Source organism: Oryctolagus cuniculus, chromosome 5, assembly GCF_964237555.1.
Source record: "Oryctolagus cuniculus chromosome 5, mOryCun1.1, whole genome shotgun sequence".
In the NCBI taxonomy this organism is placed as follows: Eukaryota; Metazoa; Chordata; class Mammalia; order Lagomorpha; family Leporidae; genus Oryctolagus; species Oryctolagus cuniculus.
In genome coordinates this window covers 4,613,895-4,619,977 of record NC_091436.1, presented here as the reverse complement: position 1 = coordinate 4,619,977, position 6,083 = coordinate 4,613,895, and the positions used below count along the sequence as shown (strand labels likewise).

General features: G+C 53.4%; 1 long non-coding RNA gene across 1 annotated transcript; it reads left to right on the top strand.

Annotated features, from left to right (window-relative positions):
* Positions 1–3,540: 3,540 nt before the first annotated feature.
* Positions 3,541–5,003, top strand: LOC138849551 (uncharacterized). Its single transcript, XR_011388420.1, has 3 exons — positions 3,541–3,693; positions 4,216–4,441; positions 4,576–5,003. It is a non-coding gene; the product is annotated as an uncharacterized lncRNA (long non-coding RNA).
* The last annotated feature ends 1,080 nt before the right edge of the window (positions 5,004–6,083 follow it).

The following is a 6,083-nucleotide window of genomic DNA, read 5'->3' as shown; positions in this document are numbered from 1 at the left end:
CATGGGGTCACATGGGTGGATGGAAGGGGAACCTGTTCGGGGCCATAACAGGTCAATATTGTCGATAGGGCTCTGAGTTTACCTTCGGCTTTTCTTCCACTGCAGAGATGGCCATAATGGATCATTAAGGCTTGGGAAATCGTGTCAGCACTTTTCCCGGAAGCGGCATGAGTGAGGACAGTGGCCAGAGGCGCTGAACTGTGTGACCCCTGGGTCCTGTGTGCAGCTGTCAGTCCCTCATGCTGTGACCCACCCTGGACTGCTGCTGGGGGCACAGGCGCTGCCGAGGGAGCGTAGCTGGAAGCCTCCCCGGGGTTGCTGCTGCTTGCCTTACCCAGGACCCGGCGCATTCAGAGCTGTGCCCAGCGGCGTCTGAACCACGCAGCTCACACTCACCGGTGTGAACACCGCTTTGCACTGTTCCAGAAAAACCTTCCCTCACCTTCTCACAGAGCAGTCCTGGTGGCTCTGTGGGCTGGCGTCTCCTGCCTTGGTGTGGACCACATGTGGCTCTGGGTGCAGCCTGGCACCAGGACGCGGGTCCTGGGAGGAGCCAGGGGCTCTGTGGATATGTCCTTCTCAACTACATGCAAAGGTGACACCCAGGCAGTGCTGATGCCGGTGGACCTGTGACTGTGGCTGTGACTGTTGGACCAGGGCAGGATTTGTCCCTCGGACATTCTGGCAACCTGAAAACCTGCCGACGCCTGTACCCAGGGCTCCCCCTAGTGGCCGTGGTCCACATCCTGGCGTTGCTCCCTGATTCTAGAACCCCCTCTTCCTCGGGGTCTATCTGCTGAGAACACCTGAGCGGCAGGCGTTTTAACCCCAAGGGCACAGAGCGGCAGGAATCCCGTGAGGCCTGAGTTTGGGGGCGATCACATGCCCTTCTCTGCCTTTATGTCACGTTTCCTGCCAGGGATCTCACAGGGGTCTCCTGTTTTTGAGGATGTTCTTGGGGTCTCAGTCTGGAGGCAGGAGAGGAGCAGACACCTCCTGCACCAGGGTTCACACCAGAACAGCGGCTCTGGTCTTTGATGTCTTGGTTTGAATGTTTTTAAAACTTTAAAATGTATCTTATTTGAAAGGGAGAGATGGGAGAGAGAGAGAGCGAGAGAGAGTGAGAGAGCGCTTCCTTTCACTGGTTCACTTCCTAAATGCTTGAAACAGCCAGGCCTGGGTCAGGCTGAAGCCAGGAGCCTGGAACTCAGTTTGGATCTCCCATGTGGACGGCAGGAACTCAAGTACTGGGGCCATCGCCTGCTGCTCCCCGGAGTGCATATTAGCAGGAAGCTGGACCCTAAATGGGGAAGCCAGGACATGAGTCAGGCACTCACTCCCCTGTGAGATGCGGGTGCCCCAGCAGCACCTCGACTGCTGTGCCCCACGCCTGCCGCCTTGGTTTGAATCTCACACGGACATGGCAGAAAGTGCTTCAGCACATTGTCATCCTCAGGGCTCTTGTGCAACTGTAAGAAGCAACAGTGTCACCAGTGCAAACCCACGCAGCGACAACTCCCCAAGCGGAGCAAGGAGCACTGAGGCTCTGTGCTGCCACCTCGACTTGACTGAGAACCAGGAGTTTCTTAACGTTGCTTCCCCTCTTGAATTCCTTTTATTCTTACCATAGCAACAAGGATTTTCTTCTAACAGAGTGGCAGGATCTTCGTCAAGTTCAGTGGGACAGGTGAATAAGGGAGTGAGCTCTTGGGCCAGTCTGGCTCCACTCCTCATTGCTGGTTTTAGTAGACCTCTGTTCCCACCTGCAGAATGGACCCAGCCAGGAGCACCTGGGGCCCAGTTGAGATGACACCTGAGCTATGCCTGTCATTCCCTGAGCACCAGTGTCACATAGAATTCAGACAGCACTCAAGGCACACACGATCTGGTGCTGCTTTGGCATATCCATGCTTGCGGATTTTGTCAGTCAAATTAATTTGGTTTTAGACATTGGGGCAAAGGTGGTGCTGTGTTGCTGAGCCCTTGGCCTGCCAAGCGCCTGCTCCCAGAGTGTGTCGGTGGCTGATGCAACTGTTGGAAATCAGAGGCCCCAGCAAATCGGATGCCTTCAGAGTGCAGTCATGGGCTGTGCTTTATTTGTGGACGCTGACTGCATTCTGACCCCGGTTATCTTGGGATGGCTTTTAAGTGGCCTGTGCGAGATGCATTTCAGACTCAAGCCCAGCTCTCATGAGGACAGGTGTCCAACGGAGAATGTTGGCTCTGGTCTTGGAAACTTTTGGGGGGAGACTGGGCCTCGGCTTTATCCAAAGGCCCCAAAGATGTTCCAACCTAGCGAAGGACCCCTGTGTGATGGTCTCAGGGCCTAGAGTCGGGAACCCGCCTTGAACTGTCTGCGGAGGGGTGTGGTGAGGGGAATACGTGCTGAAGGTTTCCTGAGCTTGTGCCTCTACGGCATTTCCTAAAAATTAGAAACAAAAGTTGGGGCTGGGGAATCCAAGCTGTGGATAGAAAGTGTGGCCTGACCTGGCCCCTGTGAGGACACGCGGGATGCTCACTCCGTCCACTCGCCAAGGGGCCTTTTGAGGAGGGCCCCTTGCGGGACAGGGTTGAGGAGCTGAAGTGGGAGCTGAGCTCAGGCCTTGCCCAGCCCCTCAGTTCAGGAACCGGTGGCAGGGGCTTCCCTTGGTCGGGGCTGACCTGGCTCTGGCCGGGCCCTCCCTGCTGGATCTCAGGATGCAGAGACTGCATGTTTTTCCCCACAGCATAAACACATCAACTTGTATTTTTCAAGGGGGTGATCACGATGAGAAGTCAAATTGGCAGAAACTGTGGTCAGTTTGTCGGCAGGGGAAGTGTGCCTCCTCTGGTTGATTTTGGATGGAGTGATTCGGTTGTTCCCAGAGGGCTTCTTCTTGTCACCCCTTGCACTTTTTAAAAGGAAGAAAGTTGGGGGGAGGGATGAGACACATCCCCGTGACTTCTTACCCACCCTGACTCCCATCCCTCATGCTGACGTGACCAGATGCACTCAATAGAAAGCCGGTTTGGGGCAAGGGCAATGAAAGGAGTGAACCCCTCCCACCGACATGGGGCTCTGAGGCACAAGGAGCTCCAGAGGCCTGTGCCTCTGCCATGGGCACTCTTCAGGTCCAGCTGGTCGGCAGCCCCGCACTCTCACTCCCTGAGGCTTCAGACCCTCCATCTGGACGGCACAGTCAGAGCCCTTTCTCTTTGCAGCGAGGTGGTTTTTGTTGGCTGAGTAGGGCTGGGCCTGAGGCACCCAATAATCGTGGCACCTCTCAGCCACTTTTGTCACCCATATATGGACTTGTAGCCACCGAAACAACTGACGAAAATAGCATTCAAGTGTGCAAGGTGCCATAAATAAACAGAAAGAGGCAGCCAGGAAGCGGCGCTAATCACCGCTTTGATGTGGCGTGAATTACTGTAGCTTCAGACAGCCTGGTGCAGCTGTCACTTCTCCAGCACAAGTTTGGGTCCAGGTTTCCACCTCTCCTCCCGGATGGTGACAGCTGTGTCCCCTGACTCACAGGAAAACCATCTCTCCACTCTCCCAGCCTCCCTGGCATGGCTCCGCCACCACCTCCCTGCCCCTTCCGGGTGGCCAAGGGCGAGGACAGAGCTCCAGGGGCCAGGCTCTCCCAGGGTTCCTGTGTCCCTGGCCAGCGGTCCTGGGACTGTGTAGCAACATCCTATTTTTGATCTCCGGTAAGCTGCGCCCTCTGGGTGGGCCATGAAGGGTAAAGGGGGCTTGGCAGGGCTGTGTAAGCAGAGCTGGTGGGAGGGAAGCCTCAGGCCTGCAGGCTGGAGGCTAAGGGTGCACCTGCTTCGCTTGCACCTAGCCCACTTACAGCAAACAGTTCAGAATGTTCGCCACTCGTGAGTCTGCAAGGGCTTGGGTCTGGTCAGAGCCTCTGCTGATCATCTGGTGTCACACAGCTCAGGGATGCCTGGGGCTGTCTCTTCGTCTTGATGAACAGAGGTGACCAGTTCCCACCACGACTCAGGGTGGCTCTCCTGCCAGGTGCACCCAGATCCCGGCTGTAGGAGCGCCCTCTTGTGGCTGGAAGAGCTGAGTTTTGACAGATTTTCTTTTCAGAGCTGTGTTATTAAACGTGTCCTGGGTTGTTGAGTTTTCCTCTACTCTCTAGAGTGAAAGCGTCAGTTCCTCATCTGAATACCAGTAGGAGATTGATCAACTCAGAGCAGTTTTCTTCTTTTTCTACTTAGCATCGTTGCTGGATGGAAGCCTCAGTTGCGCCATGCTTGACCCTCCCAAGTGGATGCTGGAAAAGTCTTCGCAGTCTTCTCCCTTTGACTCCAGGGTTCTGTGCCTCATCCTTGCACAGCTGTGCCAACGGGAAACTGCATTTTTCTTAGGCCGTCTTGCTTTTGTCCCTACTTTGTTCAGAAACTTGCCCCCGGGATGCTGCTTAAAATCTCAGAGCCCACACAGGTGCTCCCTGAATCCCAGCCCTCCTCTCCCTGGACCACCTGTGTCCCTCTCGTCTGGAGGCCCCTTAGAGAGCGTCACCTCTGAGGTCCCCTGCACTTGGGATTCACACCACTTTGCACCTTTTACCTTTGCAGAGAGTTCTCCCTCTCGGGGCAGGTTTTCCTGCTTGCCTGGTAGCAGAAGCAGCAGCTGTGATGTGGTCGTGAGTATAGATGCCAGGCTCACCTCCACTGAGCACTGGCCCAGCCCTGCGCACCAGCTTCCCTGGGCCTCACTGGGACATCTGCCTTGTGTCATCACATCAGGTCGGACGAACAGAGGCCCATCAAGGTGCTGGAGTTTGTCCTGGGTGCAGGTGGGCAGGGGATGAGGGCATAGTTGACAGGCAGGACTGCACTCCTGACAGGATGATCTGCGGCCACTCTGTGACCTCAGTGTTTTCACCAAGACTGGGTATCCAACATGACGATAAAGCGTTGAGGTCCTCTGTCTTCATACAAGAACATGGTGCCTTATTTGGAAAAATAAGACTCATTTCATTTTTAAATACTATATGTGTTTCAACATACAAGACCACGTGTGACAGCTGTCTAGGAAAAAATTATCCTGGCTCAAACCATCCTCATCAGCACTTTTTAGCCATACTGCCAAATAAACATTTCTATGCATGGCTATGCCATGGGAAGTACAGTGCATACTGCACTGTCTATGTCACTAAGCTGCTACACTGATATGTATGTGAAATATGGTATTACACAGCTCATGTTCATTTACAATCTGAAAATGCCCCCAAAATATTGTACTTCAGGAGAACTCAGCTTTATCAAACTAGGTCCAAGCTCTGCCTTCCAATTTTAATGGCACCCAATTCCTGCCTCTCCCATCCTCAAATATGCATGACCTGGCTGATGCTTGTCCCCTGGTCCTAACAGTGTCTCACCTCCATGCTTGCTTTGTGGGTCCATTGCTCTACCAGGGATTGCCTCGGACAAGAGCACCATGCTTGCTGCAACATGATGCAGAGCCTGTCCTTGGAGGTGGAACTATTTGCACATCTTCTCCCTACAAAGAGCCTGAGCTCTGGGCATGTATCTTTGGGTGTCTGTGGAGGGAATACCTGTGGAATGAAAGATCAAAGAATTCCAGCAGGTAATGGAAGGAATGTGGATTTAGTTTCCTGCTCTGAAGTTGAGGTCCCCTGCTTTGCAGTCTCTCCCTGAACCTGGGTTCCTCCGAGTCTCAGGTTTCACCATTTGTAAATAGAGAGAAAACTGTGATTCCTATGTGAATTAAGCTGCTAGGGCTCCTAGAAGAAAGTAGCATGCCTGGGTGGCTTAAATAACAGACATGTATTTTCTCATAGTCCTGAAGGCCAGAAGTCTGGGATCAAGGTATGGATAGAGTTGGTTTCTTTTACTGCTTCTTTTCTTGGCTTGTGGCTGGTCATTGTCTTCTGTTTTGTGTCACTACAACAACATACTTAAAGCTAAGTGCTTTTATAGAGAAAGGCTTATTTAGCTCTTAGTTTTAGACGCTGAAAATCCGACATCAGGTGGCCCCATTGAGTTGGCTTTTGGCAAGGGTCTTTTGGCTATGTCACATTATGGTGGATGGCATTACAGGATAGGAGCAGATGCAAGAG